Raw genomic sequence first — 27,745 nt, forward strand, 5'->3', positions numbered from 1 at the left:
CACCAGAAATTGACCCATTGTAACTGACTGCACTTCAATAAAAAATAAAAATAAAATAAATTTAAAAAATATAAAAACCAAATTTCTTCTGTATAGCACGGGGAACTATATTTAATAACTTGCAATAATCTTTAATGAAAAAGAATATGAAAACAAATATATGTATATATATGCATGACTGGGACATTATGCTGTACACCAGAAATTGACACATTGTAACTGACTATACTTCAATAAAAATTAATTAATTAATTAATTTTAAAAAACCTCATGTTGAAATCTAATTCCCAGCGTGATGGTGTTTGGATGTGGGGCCTTTGAGAGGTGATTAGGTCAAGAAGGTTATGAGGTGACCTCATAAAAAAGAGTGGTACTTTGTAAGAGAGACTCCAGAGAGCACCCTTGCCACATCTTCCATGTGAGGACACAGTGAGAAAATGACATCTATGAACTAGGAAGCAGGCCCTCACCAGACACCAAGTCTGCTAGGCATCTTGATCTTGGACCTCCCATCCTCCAGAATGGAGAGAAATGAATTCCTATTGTTTATAAGCCACCCAGTTTACAGTATTTCATTATAGCAGCCCAAACAGACTAAGACAGTCACTTTCGACGCCTTGGCTCTGCTTTCTTCTATTAGACCCATCCCTCAGGCAGGCTCTCCTCGTGAGGCAAGATGGCCTCAAACAACTCTAGCTGATATCCAACTAGCTTCAGAAAGAGAAGGTCTGTGGCTCAACTGTTACAGTCAAATCATTGATCAGCAATGACTGTGATTAGCATGAGCTGGATGTTGTGTTTATTTCTGAATCACCTCTTGCAATAAGGCAGATGTGACATTTTATTGGCCCAGTCCAGGCTATACGCCCATTCCATAAATTAGAGGTAGAGTCAGCTCCACTCAAACAGTAGGAATTTGAGAATAGATGAGGAGTGGCAGTTCCCCCTAGAAAATCTAGGTGCTGTGGTGACAAAGAGAATATATTAGGGTGACCATGATCATCAAAAATAATACATGTACATAAGATATTATGTGAACATAAGGGATTTATTATGCCAGGTATTACTTAATTAGGATTTCTCTAAAAAGATTCTTTCATTTTTCAACAATGACATTGAGGTTTTCTAACCTGAAACATCTGAGTTATCCATCTCTTGAAGGCCTCTGTTTCAGTTTGCCAAATTCTCCTCTGCAGTGATGGTAGCAAATTCTCATAGAGCTGATTGCAGGATTAAAGAACCACTAAGTATTATTTTTAGCATAAGGATCTTAATTTCTCTAAAAAGATTAAGCAGGCCTTTGGCATCCAAATAACAAAATGTCTTAAATGAGTAGAAGAGAATAGTATGATCTTATTTTGTAATTACAAAATGAATGATTCATTCTTTGAATAATACATCTGCATGGGAGGGAGCACAAATTTTGACGCTGGTATTAATATATTTGTTATTTGAACACTTAGTGAAAAGCAGCTCTCTGAGTTTTAATTGTTAGACACTGGCTAGGTGGTCATCAATCCCAGTTCCTACTCCTAGGCAGATTTAACAGCCTCTTTGCATTGGGTTGATACCGTGTAACTCTCTCTGGCCAATGGAATATGGGCAGAGGTGATTTAATCTGCGTCTAGGCCTGGCCCTTAAAATTCTTAGAAAATCTTGGGCAATTCTTCAGTCCTATCATCAGATGTGACACCACGAGAAGTCACATTAGAACCTGGGAGATTTATAAGCTTGCAAGAGCCTGAATCCCTGAGCTAGCAGGAGCTATTACCACGAGAACCACCAGACCAACTTTGAAATGTTACAAAGAAGAATGATTTTTTATTGTACTAAATCTCTGATCTGGGGATTGCTTATTACAACCTGCTGAATACAATGAGCACGTCTAGAACAAAATAAAATTTCACTAATAATAACATCCTTCATTTCTAGACAAATCTACACAGAAGCACATGAATGGGTGAGAACAGCAATTGATTCAGGCTTCCCTAGAAGCTAGAGGAAGTTTTCCTTATTCTTTCCATCATCTGGGTAAAAATAGCTGAAGAAATAATGAACAAGTTTGAGTCTTTTATTATTCATGCTTAAAATCAGACAATTACTATACACCAAGGCTGTGCCAAAAGTTACTATGCACCTACAAGCTCTCAAGCACAAAATATTCAAATTGAATCCATTATCTTTCTTTATATTGCCCTCAACCTCCACCTCAATTCCCTATCTCTTTGAATGACATCATCATCTACCTAACAGCCTAGGCCAAAAAAATTGAGAATCATCCTTAATTCCTATCTCTCTTTAACTGGGTCCTGTAGACCTTACTCTCACATAATTCTTTAATCTGTATATTTCTCTCCATTTTATCACCGCTATTCTGTCTAGTCCAAACCACCTTTACTTCTCACCTAGATTATTGAAATAGATTCATTATTTGTTCTTCTTATCCTGGTCTTGTCCCTTATCCACTTGGCAGCTAGATCCATCTTTCTAAAATGCCAGTCTGACTGTGTCAGTGTCATACTTAAAATCTTTCAATAGCTCCATATTATTCTCAGGATAGTCCACATTCCGTGGTATGTCTTACAAGACTCTTCACGATCTGGTTCTTGCTTCCTTCTCCAGCTTGTCCTTTGCCATTTCACTCAATACTTAAAATCCAACCAGTCATTGCCAGGAATAATTCTTCTGTATCTGATCCTTCCAAGATGGTATTTTGTTAAATTCATAGACACGAGAACATTTTGAGTAATTTATATCTGCTTCTATGGTACTCTTCAATTCTATCACCCTGCCAGGCTTGTAGTATTTGTGGGGCTCAGAGAAAAAGGCCCACTTACCTTATGTCTAAATATCTAAAAGTTATCAATTGAACTAACAGACTATTAAATAAAACATATTCTATTTTCCCAACTCACCAAATATATTCAGACTAACCTGAAAGGTCAGTTCTGAATATTGAATTATGTTTCTTCAGCTGCACTGGAAGATGACAGCAGTGTGAGATCACAGAGATGGCTAAAATCAATGGAACAGAATAAAGTCTAGAAATAGACTAACACAAATTAGACAAATGATCTTTGACAAAGGGGCAAATGCAATATAGCGGAGAAAGAATAACCTTTTACATAAATGTTGTTGGAACAACTGGACTTCCATATATCAAAAAAAGAAAATAAACTTGGATCTGTATCTTGCACCTTAGTAAAAAAAAATAATTCAAAATGGAGCATAGATCTAAATGTAAAAACCTAAAACAATTTTACTCCTAGGAGAAAACATAAGTGGAAATCTTTGTGATCTTAGTTTAAGCAAAGATTTCTTAGATATGACACCAAAAGCATTATCCATAAAAGAAAAAAAAAAAGGAAATGCCAGACTTCATTAAAAGAGAATGAAAGACAAGCCACAGACTGGCAGGAAATATCTGTCAATCAGATATCTGATGATGAAGTTCTATCCAGAATATTTAAAGAACTCTGAAAACTCAGCAATAAGAAATAAATAATTCAATTTTTGTAAATGGGCCAAAGTTCTCAACAGACACTGCACAGCTAATTGGTATATGAAAAGATGCTCAACATCATTAGTCATTAGAGGAATACAAGTTAAAACAACAACAGGATACGACTACACACCTATTACAATGGTTAAAATTAAAGGACTGACCATACCAAGTGTTGGCAAGGACACGGCAGAATGAGAATTCTCATAAACTGTTAATGGGAATGTGAAATATTTGGAAAACATCTTGACAGTTTCTTAAGAAGTTAAACAGATGCCAGCCACATGGTCCAGACATTTTACTCCTGGGTATTTACCCAAGAAAATAAAAGCATATATCCCTTCAAAGACCTGTATGTGAATGTTCATAGCTTTATTTCTAATAATCAGAAACTGCAATAATGTCCATCAACATTATTTTTCATCCATCAACAGGTGAATGGATGAAAAATAAAATACAATCAATATTGACAAATAATGAACTCCTGATGCATGTGACAACACAAAACAGTATTTGTATCCATGGAAAGTGTTTCACAGCTTGCTAATACTACATTTCCTAATGTGTGGTGCTATGGGACTGAATGTTTGTGTCCCTCTTAAAACTTACGCGTTGAAGCCCTAATTCCCAATGGGATGGTATTCGGAGGTAAGAGTCTTTGGGAGACAATCAGGTCATGAGAGTATATCCCTCATGAATGGGATTAGTGCCTTTTTAAGAAAAGACACAAAAGAGATGATCTCTGTCTCTGCCATGTAAGGCTACAGTAAGAAGGCATCCTTCTGCAAATCAACAAGAGGATGGAGCCAGGAACTGAGTCAGGCTGCACCTTGATCTTGGACTTCCCAGCTTCCAAAACTGAAAGTAAATTTCTGGTTTTTTTAACCCATCCAGTCTACGGTATTTTTGTGGCAGCAGCCAGAATTGACTAAGCTATATGGATAAGAGTCATCTCATGATAATGTAACTGTTATTTTGTAATGCAAATATAGTCTAGACCAGGGGTGACAAACTCTTTATATGAAGGGGCAGAGTAAATACTTTAGACTTAGCAGGCTATATTGTTGCTGTCACAACTATTCAGTTCTGACCTTACAGCCCCAAAACAACCACAGACAATACATGAACAAATGAGGATGTCAATGATCCAATAAAACTTTATTTACAAAAACAGACAGTGAGTGGATTTGGCCCACAGGAAGTAGTCTACTGACCTCTGGCTTAGACTAGTAGCCCTGGGGTGAGTCTTTTAAACTTCCCTCAGATTGGTATGCTGGGTCTGGGTCCTACTGGCTGTTTTCCTATCCCATTGATCCTGGATATCAGGAAAGACATCAGTGGAGATCAGCCATCTCTGTGGTGCAAAGAAGCCTGCGTACTTAGAGTTATCTGGGGAATCTTTCAGTGTCAGTGAACAGGTTTTTTTTATCTCACAAGATGCCAAAAGTCCATGAGAAATGTGATGAATTAAATATGACTGCCATTTTTTTTTTTGTCACTACTATAGAGAGGTGGTTTATTTCTGCTTGCCTTGAATCTGGGCTGGCCCTGTGACTTCTTTAACCTATGTGATGGAAGTGATACTGTACCAGTTCTGTGCCTAAGCCTTAAGAAGCCCCTAGAATAATCTGACTTTATAATTTTGGGAGACTTCAGACACCATGTAAATCATCTTCTTACCCTATGAAGATACAATAGGGTAACAAGGGGAGATGACATGGTAAACACACATGAAGAGCTAGAGGTCCTGAGACTAGATAGAGAGAAAGAGGCCCAACCATGCCAGCATCCAAAAGTAAGTTCTGCCTTTCACCCATCGCTACTGAGGCAGCAGAGTGGGCCATCTTGGGTGTTCTAGCCAAGTAAAGCCACATGTAACTGCAGACTCAGCTAACATTACGTGGAACGGAACCGCCAGATGATCTCAGTCAACCAATATAATAAAATTGTTTTAAATTACTAAACTTAGTTAACTGAAACAAGAAGATAAGAACATTGAATGAGAACCCTGAGTGAAAGAATTAAAGTAGAACAGTGATTCTCAAAGTAGGTTCTATGAGATGTGCATAGGTGTCCACAAAATAAGAGCACAAGGGTTTCATGCTCATGTGAGATTGAAACTATTTTGTGAGTCCAGATTAAATACTTTTATTTATTGCAGAATTTCTCAGAGGCTTTAACATGCACATTCAATAATAAACATTATGAAACTCCAAGAGGAGGATGTAAAATTTGCCTGTGACTTTTCTTTTAAGGTGTACTTACTCATATCTTGAGAAAGAATTCCCAGAAGATATAACATCTAAGCTGTGTCCTGGCCAAGAGATAAAGTCTGGAAGATGCTGGACAAGATGGTCTTATTTCCAAAATGTCATTGTCTAGAATCTACTATGAAATGGTCTGTCTTGACAGTGTTAGATCTCTAACACAAGAAGTAGAGCAACTACGTGGAGTTCCTGGTGGATATCCAAACCTCTCGTACAGCATTCACTCAGTTCTACTCACTATGGATGAGTAGAAGGCTTCTGCTTTAAGTCTCCCAAACACTTTTGACCTCGCATTCCTAATCATCGTCTTGAAATGAAAAATGACCACTGAGGATGGAAAAAAATCAGCCTCAAATAATGATTCCAGGAGGTGAGACCTCAGCAAAAACTTTATACAAACTAAGCTTGTCTCCTTTGCTGTCATATTTCAAAATAATATCATCTCTCCAGTGACTCTGGTCCCTCAGTCTGAAAATGGGCTCAATTGGGTTTTCTTTTGCGAAATAATAAAAACAAAAGTGAAAACAGCTTAACACTACCCAGTCTCATTTATTCATTAGGATATTATCTTACTGAACCAAATTTCTTGAGTTAGTTGTCCCCACAGTTTGCATTTCTCTCCTCTCTTCCCATTTATTCCACAATCTACTATAATTTGGCTTTCTCCTCTTACTCTCAATTACTTACAAAAGTGGCATCTGTTTCCAGGTAATCTTGTCCAATCACAAACTTTCAGCTCTTACCTGCATACAATATGACTGACAGTAAGCAGTGTTCCTATTATTTATACTCCAGACTACCTTCTGCCCATACCATAAGCCCAATACTCATATTCCAGACCTATTTTTGTCAATTGTCTATTTCTACCTGAATGCCACACAGATGTAAAGAAACTCTGCCACCCCCAACAATATTAAACCTGTTCAATTACTAGTTCATTGATTCAACTAATATCTGTTTAGCACCACTCTGGGTGACGAACTTTTCTGGACATTAGATTCTGACTGTGACCAGAGCTTTGTCCTTGGGAACTTATGGTCTAGTGGGGGAGATAGAGAAATAATCAGAGATAAAAACCAAGTTTTACCACTTATAGGGGAAAACACAAGTTTCTGCAGGAACACCAATAGAAATAGTCTTCATTCAGTCTTGCTAGTGGAGATGAGGGTTGGAGAAGGGTGGTGTAAAGCCTCCCCAGGATAAAAATGACTAAGTCATGTCTTTATGGATAGATGGGGCAGATGAAGGAGCAGGAAAGAGCAGTCAGCCAGAGGAAGGGTCCTGTAGGGAGACTTACAGGGAAGAGACTAAGTCACATACCCATGGACAGCAAGTCATTCTGCGTGGCTGGATCAGTGAATGATGGCAGATGAGAAGCCATGGGAGAACAGTACAGGTGGAGGAAGAGCTGCCTTTACAGCACCCAGACTCACGGACCACTTTGGTATTGCACATGTTTTCTTTTTGTGTTTTCCTTGTAGATAGAATATTTTAAATATGTATGCCATGTTTCTAATAAAGTTAAACATGCTTCTACCCTGTGACCCAGCAAGTCTATTCTCAGGTATTTACCCAAGAGAAAGGAAAACATATTATGTCCACACAAAGACTTGTACAAGAATGTTCAAAGCAACCTTAGTCATAATAGCTCCAGACTGGAAAGAACCTAAGTGTCTGTCAATGGGAGAATGAATATACAAATTATGGAATATTTATACAATGGAATAATACTCAGTAATAAAACAGAGCAAATTACCAAGACACACAACATGGTTGACCCTCAAAATTACTATGCAGAGCAAAATAAGATAGACACAGATTACCTACTGTATGATTCCATTTATATAAAGTCTGAGAACAGGCAAAATATATTATGGTGATAGAAATCAGAAAATGGTTACTGTGGATGTCAGGGTGGATGCGGAGGGGGATATTGACAGGAAAGAGAAAAAGGAAATTTCCTGGAGATATTCTCTCTCCTGTTTTAGGTGGTGGTTCCATGGGTTTATTCAAAACTCACTGAGTTAAACACTATAATATGTGCATTTTATTGAATGGTAATTATACTTCCATTTTTAAAATGCCAACAAGAATATTTCTTTCAAGAGTCTGAGGGTAACAACACTGTTTGCCCATAATGAAGTTGCTCAAGTCTTGCAGTGTGGTCCATTGCAATAAAAACAAACAAGGCGTAAAAAGGTTATTCAAAAATGATAAAGTAAAAATACTTCATTTTAACTGCAATTTTGATAGATGTTTTGGAGCTTTTCAATTAAACACCCCTAAGAAATCAATGACTTCTGATCTAGACATACAGAAAGAGTACTTCTTTTAACCCATGAATTAGTTTATTAAAACACTGAGGAAAAAAATTCCAGACGAAAATTAATAGAACATATTAGAAAACTGAGTGAGAAAATCGATGGAAATTATTTTGACATCAAGAAGTTTAAAACTTTTTTTTTCCAGGTAATACAAAGAGCAATAATTCATTAAGAGGAAGAGACAAATTTTGAACTAAAGAACTGAATAGGCTCCTTATTCTTCAATAATCTGATTAATGAAGAGCAGTGAATCCCGTAAATTTACTAGAAAAATATTTAAATTTCTTTCAGATTAGATACACAACACTGGCTTTGATAGAGATAAAATCAAATTCACAACATATCATTACAATGAGGACACCACTGACAAGCTGATTCACAAGTATCATCAATTAAAAGAGTATTTAAAATTATTCACACACCAGAAAATCTGCAGTGCCCTGAAATCTTACAGCTCTTACAGCTTATGTATAAAAGAAACTTGATTGAGGTTTTTCTCTACTTGAGAACAATTCTGAAAATTTACTTTTAATTATGAACAACTTGTGGAACAGAAAGAAAAGAAATTTTGAAAAACTATCAAGAGGAATGACTGAATTATCTTTCTGTTTTCTCCATGGGAAATGATATAACAAAATCATGTACCATGTGGTCATGATATAACAAAATCATTGTATCATGTGGTCAACAATATGTAACCAAAATGTAGGACATACAGTGTCTTAGATGTGAATCCGGCCATTAATTAATAAAACAAAGTTTTTTCCCCTTAGATTATATGATGTTCTAGAATTTGTCAGAATTTTAAAACTTGTAATTAGCTGTCATTTCTTTTCTCTCTGCAATAAATGTTCACGTTCATTCTTAATTTTGTATTTGTAATTTTACATTCCTTTTCTTAAAATGTAGATCCAAAATTACATTAAAGTAAGTAATGCCCCACCACGCCTAGACCCACCTGCATTTTTTTAGATTATGCATTCCTCAAGGGCAGGAGCTGGGATCTTCTTCTCTCTGTATTCCTGTCAAGGTGCCTGACAAAAAATAGGAGCTTAACAAATATATGTGCAATTAAATGGAATGGGGGCAAATAATCTGATAGTTTAGTATAAAACAAAATTTCAGTGATGGAGGGGACAGTGCAGACACATCAGATCACAACCTAAATTCTCTCCAGGGAATTGATATCCTTTTACTTCTCGAGACACTGGCCTGCAAGATCCCAATTTCTAATAAAGTTTATCCAATCCAGCCCTCCTGTAACTTCACTCCTCCTGGATCCAAGCGCTACTCAGTTAAGATTAAAAATTGAATATAGGATTCTGTACATTGCCTTATCTCTAACTTCCTTGTAAGAACATAAACTCAGCACCTTTCTGGTTTCATAGTATTTTGGGAAAAATAGTATAAATGAGTAAGGTCTGAGCCTTTGCTGTAAATTCAACTATACCAGAATAGTTTAGTTATCTACCTTTGCACTGCAAATTCAATGAAAACAGTTTTATAATGCAATTAAAATGATAGGCATTGTAAGTCCCAGATTGCTAAATGAACTGGAGTTATTTGTTAATTTTCACAATCAGAAATAGAAATGGTACAGTTACCAGAATATGAGTTTGCATGAGAAGCTGTCTAGTCAGGCAGCACTACCATTATTCCATCCCAACAGATGTGATCCTATTTTTAAAGACTTCTGGGAAAGGAGATTCCCTCACCTCCCTTAGCAACCCGTTCTGATGTTTAACAACACTGGCTGCCAGGGATGCTGGTTCTCTGAGTCTGGCTGGAGTATTTTCACATTTCTATGTGTTGGTGTTTTTCCTTGTTCCCATTTCCTCCTTTAGTATTTATTTTATCCCCTCCCTTCTTTGCCTTTTTTTCCATTAATTTTGCTTGTAGACATTATTTATTTTTTTTTTGCAAATAAAAACGGAATTTAAAATTGCCCCAAATTTAAAACAAAAGCAAAACGAGTAGAATATTAATTTAGGGGTCACACATACTTGGGATGGAAATGACTTTTAACTTAAATTTTATACAAATGGTACACAGGCATTTGATAATCTGTCCCCATCTGCATCTACTAGACATTTGTGAACTTCGCTGAGTTGAGAATGTAAACCATTTTATGGAAATACATTACATCTTGGTAGTTTTAAACATGCAAAAATATTTATGATTTTGTTTTAGTTTTTAGTCTCTTCTGAATGTTCTCCAAATTTCCATATTTTTCCTTAAGTTGATGAGTTCTGAACTGGACATGAAACACTAATCGAGGTCTGGATAGTGCTAAACATCTTGGGCAGAACACTTTCCATTTCTGCCTTGTTAATTTACAGTGTTTGCCTGTGAATCTATCAATACATCTATGTAGCTGACCAATAATGCTACACCCAGCTGGCCAAGTCTCAAAGGAGAAATGTGATTTGACAGATGCCTGGAAAATAGTGTTGTTTTGAAATAGTTCTCATTATTGGGTACCTGACGACTTGAAATTCCACTGGCGGTGATTTATTTGATTGGAATTGTTTCTTTGTGGGCTGTTTGAAAATGGAAGCACTTCCTAGAATTATAAGACTTCAATCAATTTAGCCCAAGAAATCAGCAACTGGCCAGAAGCACTAGGTATCTGGTAAATGGCTGGGAGGGGAGAGAGGAAGACAGAGGGCGACCAGTTGGCTCTGGACTGTCTTGGTTCTTGCCAACTGCCCTGGCTTCTTTACTCATAGCTTCTCCTTTCAGTCTCAAATGTATGATTACCCCAGTAGAGTCAGCGAAAGGGGGATGTAGTTACTGAGTGCATTTGTGGGGAGCTGAGAGGACTTTAGAGCCCTTACCCCTGGACTGAAAGCTCTGCTCTCCTTGCTGGCTGGGTGCCTCTGGGGAGATTCTTTGACTTCTCTCACTCTCAGCCTCCCCATAGATCGACAAGGCCCTTATAGTAACTCTCTTCTGGATACAATTAGTAATGAATGCTGCCGCCATTGTTATTGGAGACTCCTGTTTGCTCAGGCTTGGCATTTCTACACTACTCAGATCTACCATGACAGACACTTTTCTACTCTGGATTCACTATCTTGCTATTTGCATTTCATTTCTAATTGTCTTCTTAATTTTACCCTTTTGAATATTCTTTAAACACACCAAGAAACTGATCACCCTTACAATCTGCACCATTCTGTTTAGCACTTACTTTCACCTTCATCTTTTTATTGTCCACAGTTCTGTGTGTATTTACTCTGTCCTTCCTACCTTATTGTAAGTTTCTTGAAAGCAGTAAGACTCATCTTGCCTTTCCCTGGAACCTAGAACAATGTAAAGAATGATAGAGAATTGCCAGATTCGGGTGGCTTCTCTGAGTTAAAACCCCAGGCTATTTAAAACTCTCAGCTTCATTCTCCAATTGTTTTACCTGAGGATGAAAGGTGCAAAAATGACTGCCATCTTGTAGAAGGTGCCTAACAGCTTATAAGAGAGCCACGCATTCTTAGAGAGGGTAGGAGTTGTGTCCTCCAGGACTGAGATCCAAAGTAAAAACAACTTTGATAGTGACACTTTCTTTGCAATGCAAACTAAGAAAATGAGTCTGCCTTGAACTAGAGGAAACTTCTACAGAGTCTGAGCTGTGTCTCCATGGTTCACTGGGTTCTTAGCCTTCTCATGGGGCCTGCCAATCAAGGTACTTGGGAGAGTGCTTTTTTGGCAGACGAGCCCTGACTACTTGAAATGAGGCAGGCATCACCAGAGCATTTCAGAGGCCAGACACCAGATGGTAATAATACATTTCAACTATTAGAAGTTTGGATCAGAAAGCTAAAGGTGAAGGTCTTATCTCATTTGTCAAATGATATAATTCATTATTAAATCAGGACAAACCAGTTAACATCTGAAGTATAAATTTTAGTTGCTATTTATAACACACTCACCGGTTCATTTGGCTTAACTGGCTTATCTAATTGTGCGTAGCCTTTCACAAAAAGCTTAGGGAGAGTGGGGAAGTGACCTGTGCAAATCATAGTTCTGGATAAATCAAAACTTTTCTTCAAGTGCCAGTTAAACGTTAGCATGCTTGAGTTACTTGATGAAATTATGTTTCATTTCAAATAGTTTGAAGCAGGAAACTCTCTCCAAGTAGATTTAGTGAACTTGGACAGTATGCATGGGATTTGAGTGCTCCACTATTTCAGAACGAAAGTGCTCACAAAAAGTGCTCATAATCAGGCTCACAGAAAGAGAGGGTGGTAATAAGTGGGTAAATTAATTCCTTAAAACACTGATACCAAAAGAAAAAATGAAGATGTTAGCAGATTGGGGAATCTACCCTGGGAAATCTCTATTTCTAACCGAGAAGTTAATGAGTTCAGTCTTGAAGACCTGTCAAGGAGGAAAATCTTGGTAACTCTGGCACTGATTCTGTAAAGAAGAGCTAATATAATCAATCTGATATTGAAGGTTTTACGGCTGCCACACTATTTGCCAGTGTTGTCTTTCTTCTTTATCAACAGCATTATGTATGTGCCAGGCCAGGCAATGTTCTAAGAATCTCTATCTGTCTTAGTTCATTTGATCCTCTCAAAAATTCTACCAGGTAGGTGCTCTTAGGTATGTCCATTATGAAGAAGAGGAAACTGAGATAGCAGAGATTGTAAGACTACTGGAGTTGAAAGGAAACTGAGGGCTCGCCTCGTTCAAGTCTGTAAATGAGAATATGTAGACTCAGAGAGATTAATGTCTCGCTCAAAGTCACAAAAAAAGTTAGGGGCCAAACCACAAATATTTATACAAGCGATCAGTATGTATTAAGTGCTTACTGTAGCCCCTTACCCCTTACAATGACACTGTGAAATAAATACTTTTGTCCCAATTTTGCAGGAAAAAAGGCTCCTAGAGATGTTAAGGTATTTGCGCAAATCACCGTCAGGTAAATGAGGGTTTGGGGATTTAGACTTGGGTCTCTCACTCTACTCAACGATACAAGTCGACTGCCTTTCTAGTAGGACCACCTCTCCCCTGCGTCTTCCCTGCACCGGGTGGCCTTCTACTTACACCGTAAACAGCTGCATGTTAATCACTGCCATGTTAGGTCTCACGAGGGAGGAAGAAGTTTGTGGGATCCTGGAATGATTGAAGAAATAAGCGAAGCACCAGAAACTGTAAGAAGTTTTCAAATTTTTCTACGTAAAATAAATCTCCATGATAATGGAAAATTCTACCATGTAACTTTATGCTTTCAGACATCCTGATATTTAAAATCATGCACATTTTCTTCATTTCTACTTTAAGTTTTTTGGGGGCATTTTGCAAACACTGCCATCGTAGTTATACAAATGCAACGAACCTAGTGGTGAAATCTCTCATTGAGAATTTAAACTCCAGTGCAAGTTGTCTTGATTTTTTTTCCTCCCTCAAATTTTACCCAGACCATGACATTTAATATTTCCCACCATGTATATTTCATTGTCTTTAAAAAAATAACATCATGGTTTTATTTAATAAAGGATGTTTTAAAGGTGACAACTGGCTATTTGTTTTTAGCATATATTTAAGTTTCTATACATTTGGATCAATGAATATTATTAGAAATGCTTTTTAAAATGAGAAATACACATAATTTACTAAAGAGACTTTACATAATCACTTGTTTTTTCTAGTTACATGAACATAAAAGTGTTGGTTTTCTAAGCTGCCCAGCGAAATATCACAATTTCTGTGTAAAGGAGAAAAACTGAAAAATTAGATTTTCAAGAGCAAAGTAAGTCGGGAGTTGCTTCATTCACATGGAGACGTCATTTGAACTTGTTAAGTAGCCGCTAGTAAGAGAAAGTTACCCTGTTCCGATATTCAGAATGCTATTGTTTTTACTTGTCCACTCTGATAGCACAATGCATGTTCTGAGACAAGCTGGGGGTGGTAACCAAGGGCTTCATTTACCTGCAGTCAGAAGTGCCCGTAATGGGCTGGCAGGGCTGTGGGCCACATTATATGTTTCCTAGTTCTCTCTAATTAGTCATAGAAAAATGTGAAGAATAGCACCCACATTATCCAGATTTTCTTAGGATTCGCTACCCTAAAAACTATTTTCCTTTTGTTATGTTCGATATGTGTAATTACGCTTTCAGAAAGCCCTCTGCTTTGGAATTTCATTCTTGCTGACCTGCCACCCAGTTGCAAGTCGTATCCAGCAGCCACTACTTATTTACTAAATATAGGTTCTTTATGGGAAAAGTTTTAAAAATTAATCAATAGAATACAGCAGATATATATATATATACACACACATACACATTTTTAATCACCAATGTCCATCCCCTTTTTGCAAGTCACCTACCCCATAAAGGAATTATCCCCTGGCTCCTGGTTGCTTCTCTGACACCATCTCTCACGTCTTTCTCCCCGAGTCCCCACCTCTCATGTCCAGACACGCTAGGCCTTTCGGTTCCTCTTGGCACCGAGCTTCTTTTCGTCTCAGGGATTTTACACTTTCAGTTCTCTCCTCCTGGGGCTGTCTCTTCCTGCTCTTCATCAGTCAGTTCTCAGCCCAAATGTCAACTCTACAGATACTCCCCACCCCATCCAATATTTCTTTACCTTATCTATTTACTGTCTAACAACTACCTTGTTTTATTCGTCATGATTTTTTTGTGATTTCCAACTGTCTTGTTAATTTATGTACTACCAGTTCCCCAACCAGAATGTGAGCCCACAGGGCCCAGAGGCCTCATGAGCTCTGTCTTTCCCTGTATCTCCAGCTACCAAAAAGTGCCCTGCACATGGGCACTCAATACATTAATTTTTGGAACAAATAACTAGATGGATAGATGATAGATGTCTTCCCTCAAAAACTAATCTGTGCAGATAGAAGTTAAAATGCTGATTACCTTGAAGGTATATTAACTGGGAAGGGTCACAAGGGGCATTCTGGAGCATTGCAAATATTCTCCATCTTGTAGCAGTTACACAAACACACATGTACATATGCAAAAAAGTTATCTAGTTGTGCACTTACGATTTGTTCATTTTGTGTGCCTAAGTTAAAGAAAAAATACTGACTGTTGTATCAGTCATCAAAGCCTGGTCTATGTCCATGGCATTCGGTGAGCTCAGTGCTTGGTCAGGCATCCCTAACGCCCAGCACAAATCTTTTACTGTTGAAAAGTAATTGTTGCCTTAAAGGACAGATCTAAGATCAACAACAGAACAGGTTGTTTTCCCAAAGCCACATATTGTTCTTTTACTGTAGATCTATTTTAACTATGACCATATCTGTGTCACTGTATGAGACTTTATTTAGCTAAGGCCATGCCATGGCTTGCGCACAGTGGTCAGGAAAAGATAAGAAGGGCAGGTGTGAAATATTAACTTTGAAATTCAGAGTATTTGTTCACCCCAATACATCACTGGCATAATCTCTGCTAGTTGAGGATTCCCCAGTCTAGACCAGAAGAAATGACTAGAAAACAATGATAGATAAAATTAGACTACGCTAGGGGTCACGAAGTATGCTGGTTTGCTGGGATAGTGTGTTTTGACATATTTATCTATGTAGGCAAGATTGCCAATGGGAAATGGCATACTGAATAAGCGGTTTCTTTAGAAGTCTTTTCTTAAAAGACATAAATAAAACAATCAACTTTCTAATATTGCCATGCTCTATGAAATCAATGAGAATGGTCTCATCTATATAAATGGACTTTTCAGATAAATGAATCTTAACCCTCTTTACTACAAAATATTTTAAAAAATGATTTTAATTTTCTCTTGTGGAAATCTTTCTAAAAGGTCATGGATTTTTTCCTTCTCTTAAACAAAATGTACTGCTGTGACACACTCCTCTCTCTGTGGTCTGAGCTCATCATGAACACTGAAGGTTGCATGGGACCATCTCAGTAGTTACATCCTGTGCTGTTGTTAGTGCAGTAACAGCTCAGTGAACCCTCCCTGCTGCACATCTATGTAATTTTGGTAGCTCCTTTTTTTGCTGAGAGTGTTCTCTGGGTCTCAGATAATACCCTTTCCTAGCACCAATTTGACTTAATTCTCTTCACATGCTACCTTATTTTACATAAAATTTCTAGCCGAGGGTCTGAATCCTAGACCTAGAGAGGGAAGGCGAGTCTCCCTCCCAAGGTTTGAGCCCTAAGCTAGCTGTCACTCTGGAAAGAGAATTTAATAAATTAATCTCTTATAAGAAGTTAATGACTTATTAAGAGCTTAGGATATTAAGAGTTTTCTACTTGTGTTTGGCTTGTAATGGAAGATGTCTATAGACGCAAAACCTTAACCCCAAGCAGTGACTGTTTAGTAGAGGGATTTCAGCTATAACTTATTTTGGAGTGGCAAGAGGTGGTGGAAGATAGTAAAATGGGGAAGGACTAATGTGATGTTCTTCATTATTAATGACATAATATAAGCCTACATTTTCCTATATCTAAGGAGGCATTTAGGCTTCAGGAATCCTGGATAGGGTCTTACTCTTGCTACTGTTCCCTAATCTGATTTTTGTTCTTCACTCCTCAAGGTTTTCCATGAGAGACTATTGAACTCATCTTCCTTTGGCTCAAGACCTGATGTAGGCATCCCTTGCGTGCTCTCAAGAATGAAGAAGCTAGTTTCACCAGCAGCTTGGCCTGCTGAAAGGGGCAGTACTCTTCCATAAACCATGGCCGTGGCCAGTCCTCAGCTAAACCAGAAAATCATGAAAGTTAATTTGCATTCTGTTTGCCCCATCAACTTACCTCCTCCTCCCTGTTCTGTTCCCTATGCACTCCTAGTTCTGTGCCCCAGCATGCCTCTGTCCCCTCTGTATCCTGCCCATTCCCAGGGCTGCTTTAGTCACTGGGGCCTTTTCTTTCCTAACATATTTTTCCAAAGATGAAATCTGGTCATGAAAGACACAAGAATGTCTTTGAAGAATAAGAAGGGCCAACTTGTCACAAGGGATCATGTGAAACCTGAGGAATATGATAAAGAGGGTAGAAGGGGTTTCTCAGGTAGTCAGCCAGCCCCAGCTCAATCTTAGGGGTAGCAGGTAAAGCAGTGGTTCTCAAACGAAAATGAGAATAGCAGTCACAGGAGAATCTTTTTCACCGTGGAGTTTCCCAGCCCCTAATCCTGAGGATTCCAATTTATAAGTTTAGAGGACAGCTCAGACTTTTAAATAAACATTTCAGGAAATGTTGCTACAGGTGGTGGAATATACCTGGAGAAACTCTGGAGTGTGGGGTGACATGCAGTTGGCTGGATGTCTGTGGGGTCCACCCGCCCTGTGAGAGCCGGGAGAACACCACTTTATCCTTCAGTCCTGACAGATGTCACCTTGAGTCTTAGTAAGTCTGGCTCCGACTCATTGGTCCTTAGTTACCACCCCCTCCTTCCCCTCCTCAAACAAAGGAGGTCATAGTGGGATCAAGAGAGGGGTCTGCATTAGAGTGGCTGGTAGCCTAGTAACAACTCAACAGACAGGCAGATTCTCTCTCAAAAGTCTTTTCTTCATCTTATTTTTGGAGACCTAAGTATCCTTTGCATTACACAGGTCATGACACTACTCAATACTTCCCCACATACCAATTAAAGCAGATGAGTTGGAAGTGGGAGATCCATCAGAAAGGCAGTTCTAAATCATTCCTCTTTACTAAGACCCAAGGCTATGCTCCATTTATTCATCAGAACCCCACAGCAGGTACCCTCTTGGTGTTGTATTTATAGTACTCCAAATTTATCTGAGGGAATCCCATACCAGTTAATTCACTATGCACAGTTTGGCGGAGGACTTTATTACAGAGATTTATATAGAATTTAGTCATAAGGAATCAGCCACATCATCTTGATCAACTCTAGTACTTAAAAATATAGAGAAACCAAGGCCAAAATCTTAAGGAAAATAGTGGCTACCCCAACACCCAGTTCGTAACTCTTCTTCTTTCTTTTGGGAACTGCTTATTCCCATGAGGACCATGTCCCCACTGCAGGTCAGGGTGTGACCAGTCAGATTATCCCATCACCGGAGCCCCGTGATTGGTTCAGGTGCAAAGACTTGACTCCTAAGGCTGCCTGAGCTAGACCTATCAGGAAGAAGGTCTTTTCCAATTGGGGTTATTAAGCCAGGAAAACAATAATCTGGGACTGCTGCCACCAACCTGCAGGATTTTTGTCTGAAGAGCAAAATGAAGCAGAGAAATGTGAAGAGCTGAGAGAGGGAGACAGCCTGAACCAGGGTAACATCATTTGAGCCTCAGGATGCTGCTGCGTTGGAATTTAGAACTTCACTTCTGGGTGTGGGAGTCAATAAATCCTTTTTATTAGGCTAGTTTGAGTCAAGGATTTAAACTGGCCAACTGAAAGTGTCCTGGCTAGTAATATGGTCTTGCCTGGTTCTGGAAGTTTTATGTACAACGGCTCAGGGTCCCTGGTTCTCCCGCCTGGGTGTATCAGCCTCCGTGCTCTGTGGCAGTAAGTCTTGAGCTTTAGAATGCGTAAGTATCAACTGCATTATGTGTTAAACGTGCAGATTCCTGGGCCCACAAAGATTCAGGTTCAGTGGGACTGGGCGGCAATGGCCATAAACCTACCCTTCCTCAAGCTTTTTCCTGAGTGAGAAAAGTCCTTACAGTAGCCTGGGAGGCTGTTATGTTCACTGGCTGTCACATTCTGTTCCAGCCACACTGCTCCCGTAAGCTGTACAAACATGCCAGGTCTTCTCTGGTCCTAGAGCTTTATCTCAGCAGTTCCCTCCACCTGAAAAGGTCTTAACTCCAGATATGTCCACTGCTAAATCATTTCCTTTAAGCCTTAGCAGACACGTCACTCTGAGTCCTATTCTGACCTTCCTACTTAATACAGAAACATGACACCTCCCACCCCACCCATATCCTTTACTCTATTTCTATGTTTCCCCTTGTAACTCTTTTTACCTTCCAAAGTTCTCTACCGTTGATTTCTTACGGCTATTTGATATCTTGTTCCTGTTTCATCTACCTTCCCCCCACTAGAATACAAGCTCCAGGAAAGCAGGGATCTTTGATGTGTTCATTGATGTCTCCTAAGTAACTCCAGCACATAGTAGGCACTCAGTAATTATTTTTTTTTTTTTTACTGAAAGTGCTTTGGGTTCAAAGTGATTTTTGACTCTGAAAAGATGCCACACTGCCAGACGGACATTCATTATTTGACTTTCTTAATATCTCATAATCCAGATGACCAGATTTGCCTGTCCTTTGAAACTGAGAAGTAGTAAGAAAGACAGGTGATGAAAAGAAAGTGCCTGCCTCGTTGTGATGCTCCATATGGGTGCCCAGGCAGGGTCAGCTATGCCCCAGCCAGCCTCATTTTCCATAGAGCTTCTTAGGGCTAGGTGCACACTTTACCAATGCCAGTTTCAGTTTTGTCTTCAGAGGTTTTCTGGGCAGCGGAGTTTTTCTGTTACCGTATGGCCTGAAATATAACCCCCTGGACAGTTAGGTTGCAGCATGAGAGGCTGGAGACAGAGACGCCTTTATTTAAAGACAGTGATTCTTCCCATCAGAGGGGATGTCACCTAGTTTACACATATTCATAAATAGTTTTACTTGTGCTTCAGCTCAATTCAGGCTACCTTCTTTAGTGCTTGATGATTTGGGAACAAGGTGCTAAGAAAGTTTGATTAAAAACTGTCTTGGAGAGTCCTCTTTGGTGGTGGTGGGATCAGGTCATCAAAACTGATGTCTATTCGCTTTTTAAAAAAATATTGTAACTGTCCAATTACCTCAGTATTCTAATATTCACATTATACTACTTAGTCTAGTCCTTTAAACAGGTTATTTAAGGTTTCAACTAACATTCATTCTCGTGAAGCAAAATGCTGCCTGCTACTTTTCTTGCTCAGTTTCTGGGAGCTTGGGCAGCTGCTGTTGTGTGTGCTGAAGGGAAATTGGATTCTTAAAGAAAGTGCTTAATCTTCTTTATCAAGCAATTAAATAAAATGGGCTCTGGGAGTATGTAGTAGGTGGGTTTGGAAGTGAAAAAAAAATTCGAAAATCACATTTTGAGTTTTAAATGGATGTATAAAAATGCAATGGCATACATTGAAGAGAAAGTGGTGATTGGGAGAGTTTTCATTTAGTGCTTCAAGTTAAGTCAAGAAAGGCTGAATATTAAAGAATTTATACAATGAAAGGAGAAGCCGCCTAAGTGGAAGTAGGCCCTGAATTTAAATGAGATGAATCTCAAAGGACACAGTGAAACATTCCAAATTGTTCAGATTTTTCTCCTTTGAAAAAAATATCGATTAAAAAAAAAAACGGTATCACCGCTTTATTTCGCAGAGTCGTCCTTCACGGCAATGTTGCCCTTACACGGGGATCTCAGAAATCCACTGATTATAGGTCGAAATGAAAAACAAAACAAAACAAAAACGAAACCGGCAGTGCTATTCTCACAGTCATTAAAGGGTCTGTCCTCCTTTTCAGTGTGCTCGTTTTTAATGAAAAGGGAAGGGAGTACTTGATATGTCTTGACATTTGGTCCCTTTCCGCGAAATCTGAAACTTGAGACGCAAAACATTCCGCAGTTGTCGGTAAAATACCTGCCTTAAAAGCAGAACCACAGTTAATGTCTTTGGCCCGGAATTCCAGAGACTAATTTCCACCCCTCCCACGGAGTCACCTGCTCATGGGGAACCCCGGCCAGAAATCCGGGTCGCGCCAGGTCAAATCTTGCGCGTCTCTTGTTTACTCCGCCCGGGGCAGGGCGGCGGCGCAGCCGGGGCGGGGGTGGGGAGGGCCGCTCGGGCCCGCGGCGCCGGGGCACTCGGCTCCGCTCGGCTCGGCCGCTCGGGCGCCCGGGAGGGGCGGTGCGCGGTCCCGGCCCGGCCGGGAGACCACCTGGAGGAGGCGCTCCGGGCGTCGGCTTGGGCCGCCACGGCCTCCTGGGACCTCCCCCGAGGGTGCACACGAGTCCACACCGGCAGGGTAGCGGCTCGAGGGAGCCCCGGTGTCCCCCAGGTGTCGCCGGGTCGGGGAGGAAGCCCAGCGCCCCGGCCCCCACTCGCCTGGGATTCCCCCGCCCTCCGGACCTGCTCTCCCCGCGCTGGGTGTGCTGTCGCTCGCGTCCCTTCGGAGGAAGGGAAGCGCGCAGGCAGGAGGCGTCTGCTCGCCCCAGGTCCCAGCACAACCCACAAGAAAACCCGCAAATATTCCCCGCACCACTGCCCACACCGATTTGAATACCCCAGCGAGGGCAGGCCGCGATCCCCTAGCTGAGTGCGCCCAGGGCGCCCTGGTGAGTGACCCCAGGGAAGGCAATTGGGGCATTTCGAGCGCGTAAAAAGTTCGTGCTTCCGCGGGGTCACGGAAAGTGCTAGTAAAAACACTTTGCAGAGCTCCAGAAACGCAGCCAGGAGCTAGTCTGATTTTGTTTTTCTTGACCGGTAACATAAATGTGAGTGGAGGTGGGGGCGAGGGACAGGAGAGGGATAAGAGGTACCCGGACAAAATCATCAATGCTGATTATTCTGTAATTCCGTTTGTCTTCAAGAAGGGAACGGTCATCTGGGAAATGGGGATTGGGGGGTAGGGAAAGAGGTTTCTACATCCCTAAAGGAAATTCTCAGGCCCCTAGAGACGCCCAAGTTTTTTTGCCTGACAAGTAGAGACCAGCTCTCCGGGGAGTTCCCCGATCCGAGCGAGCGGGGAGCTCGGCCACGATCTTCCCGCCCGGAGCGGCCGCGGCGGGGCCGGGCCCTGCCCTCCCGGTCGCCTCCCTCCCCCGTCGCCCCGCGCGCCGCACAACCCTCTCCGCTCGCCGGCTCCAGACTGGTTTTTCTGGTTCAGCCTCCCTCCCTGGGACGCGCTGGGGGATCCGATGACGTCGCTGGCTGAGTCTCTCCCTCTTCCTCCCTCCCTCCGCCTCTCCCCCCTCCCGCCCTCGCCGCGCACTCCTCCTAGTAACTTCTGTTCGGGGAGGCGCTGCCAGGAATAACCCGGTGCGTCCACAGACCGGGAGGGGAGGCGGCCGCTGCGGCTCCCGCACGCAGACTCCTGCGGCCCGGGCCTCGCGGCTCCCTCCCGAGCCCGGCGGCCCCTGCCCCAGGCCCATCTCCGTACAGTGTCAGAAAAATAAATAAAGGAAAGAGGAGCCTGGGCAGGCGGTCGGGATCGCTCCCCTCCCTCAGCGCCCGCCCTCCCTCTGTCCTTAAGGAAATGCTACCAGACACCCCCCACCAGACACGCTCAGCCTTGGCGAGGAGCGGCCGCCGCGGCAGCGAGAACAAGGGCACCAGGGGGGTTTCCTCCCCCTCCTCCTCTCCCTCCTCTTCCTCCTCCTTCTCTCCGTCCTCCTCCTCCTCCTCCTCAGCGGTGACTTTCCAGGTGAGCGGCCGCCGCTGCTGCTGCGAGGATACCCCTCGCCCGCTCTGGCTCGGGCCGCCGCGTCGCACCCTCCTCCCGCCCCTGTCACCCGGCGGCGGCCGGGAGCTGACAGCCGCCCGAGGGGCTCGCGGCCCGGAGGCGGGCGGCCGGCGGGAGGCGGGCTGGAGGTGAGGGGGTGGAGAGGAGACAAGCGGGGCGCCACCGAGCGCTGTCTCTCCCCGCTGGAGGAGGGTCTCCGCAGAAACATCTTCGGTGACTGTGGCACAAGTCTTGGCCAAGTTGTGTCTTGGACGTTGAAGCTCCCGGGAGCCCGGAGCAACTTGGAGGGTCTCCCGGCTCGTTAACCATATTCCTACACGTCTCGACTTTGGGGTGCTGGGTACAGCCTTAGGGGTGCGTGGAGGGCGGACCGACTATTTGGGCGAGCAGAGCGGCGGGAATCTAGGTTCCTCAGCTCGGTAAGTGGCCTTGGCTCGGTGTTTTTCCTGCCTCCTTTAGCATTAGGAGCCTGTTTCACTTTACACCGAAATCGCCTCCGCCGGACCCCGTCGCCCCTCCCGGCGCGCGCCCCCGGCCCCAGGCGGGAGTCCCGAGGGTGAGGGTCGGAGGGAGCGGGGATGGGGGAGACCTCGGGAGGGGGGTCCGGCACGTTGGGAAATGCGGGGAATACCCCGGCCGAGGAGCTATGCAGATGAGGGGAGGCTGCTTTGCGTAATGTCCTGGGGGGAGGGGGCGGCGCGGGAGCGCTGGAGGCAGGAATGTGCCTGGTTACTAATGAGGGACGTGCACCGGCGCGCACCGCCGGGCCACCGCTGCGGCTGCCGCGGCCGCTGGCCGCCCGTCGTCAGGTAGCGGGGGAGGGGGCCGCGCGGCGCTGGCCAGGGGCGGGCGGCCGGCGGGCGGCGCGGGGGCCGGGCCGCCGGCCTGCGGCCGAGCGAGCGCAGCGAAGGCGCCGGCTGTGGGCATTTCGGCGATTCCTTTCTCCTCCCGAGCGAGGAAGGAAGGAAGGAAGGAGAGAAGGAAGGAAGCGAGGAAGGAGGGGACAGTCTCGATGGAAGGTTCAGGCGGAGGCGCCCTCGCCTTGCGGGTGCACTGGCCGCAGAGCGGCTCCCGGCGCGGCGGTCTGGCCCGGGGGCGCGCGGAGACGGGTGGGGGCGGTTTGCATGCGTGTTCGTCTGTGCGTCTGCCTGGGGACCGGGAAGGGACATGTGTGTTTGGGCTGTGCACTGTGGGGAGCTGGGTCTGCGCCTTTATGTCTGTTCCCTGAAGTGGGTGGAACGTTGGCCCGTTCCGGGAATGTTCCATGACGTGGTGCAGCCACAGGAAGGGGGTTAACGAGGGGCTCTCTGCCGCGGCGGCTCTGCCGGCTGCTATCAAAGCAGATGTGCTGCCGCTGCTCCTCCTCCTCTCTCACCTCCCTTCACCCCTCCCCCCGCGTTTCCATTCTGTGCGTCTGGTACTGGTAGGGGTGAGACAGGAAAACACTGGTGTGTGTGTGTGTGGGGGCGGGGATGGTGTGTGTGTGTGTGTGTGTGTGTGTGTGTGTGTGTCTGTCTGTCGTATTTGGTGGGGGAGACTCCAGATCAGCTCTGCCACCCCAGCTGTTATCACAGATCGGTGCGCTTTATACGCATGTGCCTCCCGCGTTCTGTCCCTCTTACATAACACATCCAGTGCAGCAGAGGACACGAGAAAATGCGACCCCAACCCTCCAAGCCCAAATTGGGTGAGGGGATAGAAGGTCAGGAAGTGTCCCTTGGTGTTGTCCTTCAGGGACGTGGCTTCAGTGAGGAGAAGGGTTTTCTTCAAGTGGCTCCTTTCCTCTCTGACTTTAAAGCATCTAACTAAAAAGGACTGCAGGAACTAGCCCTCTCTAATGGGAAAGCTTTTACACGCTACGCCGAGAGAAAGTGGGTACTTGAACCTCGGGAGTGCAAAGAAGAGAGAGGGTCCTTACTAAAGACACTCCGAGATGGACAATATACGTGCCGGGTAGGGGGCGGTGGGGATGGCTTTGAGGGGACCGGAGGAATCCCCTGATAATAGATGGGTTTCACTGGAGGCCTTAGGACACCTGTAATGGCATAGAATTCGCACAGGAAGCAGTGTGTGCAACTGACATCGCAAAAGCCTTACTTAGGCCTAAAATGAACATAAAAAGGCTTGTTTCCGGTACTTTCATTATAATGGAAAATTTGAACTGATTTTCCTCCTTCCTTTTTTGCCGTTTTAAAAATAATTCAGTTTACTTACAAATTAATGTTGATACTCTCCCCCATCCCCAAAGGCTGGACCTGGGTAAGTCACAAGAGAACTGTGTTTTTCTGGCTTCCTCAGAGCCCTAGTCAAGGGCTATTGATTTTTCTCTTCAGTACAGTTGTTTCTTTTGTAGTGCATAATCAAGCCCAGAAATTACTTGAAATATTAATAAGATCCATTTTAATTAAATCGGCAATGATTTGTCCTCCTAGAGAAAGGCCGTTTAACTTTATTAGAAACATTTCCTCTAGTATACAGTAATTTTTTGTGATGTTTGTCCTTGAGCAAATCAAGTTATTTAAAATACTTGCATATATGTACAGAAGTATATATTATATTTATATCACATATATATATTAGAATTTACAAGTGTCTTGTGCTTTTTCACTTTTTAAAAGTGCCAAAGCAAAATTTTAACCAGGTAGATTGTGTAATGAGTAGATTGGTTTTGATTTTTAGGATATAGGCCAAATAGTTTATCAGGACAGAAATGCCCTCCACATGAGTAAATGGATATCATTTTAATTATTAAGATAAAATTCCTGTGGAACATTAAGAGGTTATGGTACCAGATGAGAACTGCATTTTTATTTTGAGGTGAAAGGAATTGACCAATATCTCCTTAAAGATAGTGTGCTTCAAGTGTCATAATCCCTTTTGACCACTAGGTTTGAAATTTGCAGTATATTTCTTACATACAGAAAAATGTTATATTACAATGGTGAATCTTTTGAAAATTGTCTGAGTTTCTTGCTTTGAACGTAAGTCAGGTATAAAACAAAATTTGCTTGTTGGCATCTATACTTCAGTGATGGTGATTGTATTTTATGTGGTTGGTTTTGTTAGAGACAGCTTTTATTTAAGTAAGGGTATTTATGATTACATTGATGTGAAATTGATTTGGGGACAATTTGGGGAATAGTAATATATTACTGATAGTACAAATTTAAGCTCTAACTGATTTTTAGCTGGTTAGATCCTTGTGGAAGTCTTTGGAAAAATGCCATCAGATAAAACATTTCTGTATTTCTATTAAACATAGAATGTAAAGGCGAATTTACTGTGTATATATTACTACATAATGAAATCATGCTACTTGACTACATTGAAAGATTAGCCAGCAGAATCTTTTGATTGATCAGGCTCCTTTCACAGGAGGTGTGTTTACAAATGTTCTTGTTACTATGAAAACAAAACAGAGACAACATGTATGCAGGTGTTCCTTGTAGAATAATGGTACATGTGTCTGCTTGAGCATTTGGCGCTTTGTCACCATTCAGAGAATTAGGTTGACTTTTATGCTGATTCAATCTAAAATGAAAAATCTTTAGGAATTTGCCCATTTTGTTTTAAAGCAGGACTCATTTCAGTAGTAGCAACGACAAACAAGTATTCTATTTGTTAGTTTTTAGAGTTTTGAGTTGTCAGTGATCAACTCAAGTTAATATGAAAGCTTCAATATAGGAAAAGTAGTTTTAAATAACTATAGAAAATGTGATTTAGCTTAGCGTAATCCACTAGGATGTGGAATAATGTAACACCTGATGTGGTAAATATTATAATAAGGGAAAAGTGGCTAAGATCAACTGGATGGATGGTTACGAAGCAACCTATTCACCTACGTCTGTTAAAAATAAACGCTGTTTTCAGTTTGGTGCATGGTCAACATTAGCAGAACTCTGTAAGTCTATGCAGTAGTCCTGTAGGTGGAGAAGTGGTTCACAATTTAAATCACCACCTTGGCAATTCCAGTGACATGCTTCTGGTTAATGCATTTATATATGAATTCATTGTGAATCCATGTTATGGCTAAAACTTGGTATGTAGATATTGCACCTTTTTAAGTGATATTATAAAAAGGAGCAGAGGCAGTTTGCTAACTCAGCTCTATGGATTTCAGATCTCATAAGGAACTTCAGACCATGTGTGTGGCTTTGCTGTAGCCACATAGGCAGAGCCTTCCTTAATCTTGAGTAAAACTTGAGTGAATGTTCCAGTGAGTCTTCTCAAGGTTTGAAGTTGTGGATGAACACAGAGGATTGAGGGAAAGTGGGAAAACATTATGAAAATAAGACTGTACTTATTTGGAGGAAATTGTAAGGGACCTGATTTTCTATTTGTTCCTGATATTTGATCACAATCAACAGCATTGCTTTCTATATGCTATTTATGGCAACGCTAAGAAAAAGAAGGTTATAAATCAGTATTTGTAGCCATGAGATGGCTCTAAGTCATTTGGGAAAACATTTCAGCGTTTTGTCTGTTATTATGAAAGAACACCTAGGTCTTTATGGGGATGACACAGCTTACTGGATCTGTGTGATCTTTAGTCCCTGAGGTGGCTCATGGATACTAGCATTAAGATAGAGGTAGGACTATACTGTCTTCAAGACTGCATTTAGAATAGAATCAGAACTGCTTGATAATTTGTATCACTTTTGTTCCAGACCAGATAATGTGCTGCCAGTCTTAACATATACTCCCATTACCCATCATTTATGGTATAAACTATGACATGTGGTCTGATCTACAAGTGTCCACAACTTTAGATTTTTTTTAACAGCTTAAAATTTTGAGTCTAACCATTTGACAGTGCGTTGGAGAGAGGTGATAAAAATGATGGTTGTGTGCCTGAGGATATTCTGGGCAGAAAGCAGGTGGGGTTTGACCTACCGCTTCATCACAGGATGGTTGGATGTAAGGTCAGGAAATACTCAGGGGTCAGCCAGCATTTTTGACCTGTCACTCATATGTAATCTTAGCCCTTTCTTCAGAGTACTATGACAAATGCCCCGGTTTTCTTCATCAATGCAACTTACTCATCCATTCATTCAACAAGTATTTACTATGGGTCAGACCTTGTGCTGGATGCCAAAGGTATAATGATGATCCAGACCAGAAAAGGAGCTTCTAAACCAGTGGGGCTGTCAGACACTAGTCATGAGGTTTGTTATAAGTGCTGTGGAAGAAACCTAAAGGAGTAAATAACAAGGGGTCCATCACTGCTCTCTGGGGGTGAAGAAGAGGTCTCTCTCAGGAGGTGATGTTTGA

The 27,745-nt window shown here is 42.0% G+C and overlaps 1 protein-coding gene across 11 annotated transcripts in view; it reads left to right on the plus strand.

The window, feature by feature from the left end:
- The first annotated feature begins 22,036 nt into the window (after window positions 1–22,036).
- Window positions 22,037–27,745, plus strand: part of HIVEP2 (HIVEP zinc finger 2) — a 178,873-nt gene continuing 173,164 nt past the window's right edge. For 5 of the 11 annotated variants that reach the window (XM_031456451.2, XM_031456452.2, XM_031456457.2 and 2 more), the window contains exon 1: window positions 22,464–22,893. The gene's annotated coding sequence lies outside the window, so the exon portion shown is untranslated. Of the gene's footprint in view, window positions 22,436–22,463; window positions 22,894–23,188; window positions 23,284–27,745 lie in introns of those variants that run through there. The other 6 variants (XM_064486642.1, XM_064486647.1, XM_064486649.1 and 3 more) reach the window with 3 other exon arrangements.

The sequence above is a fragment of the Camelus dromedarius genome, chromosome 6, assembly GCF_036321535.1.
Source record: "Camelus dromedarius isolate mCamDro1 chromosome 6, mCamDro1.pat, whole genome shotgun sequence".
Lineage (NCBI taxonomy): Eukaryota > Metazoa > Chordata > Mammalia > Artiodactyla > Camelidae > Camelus > Camelus dromedarius.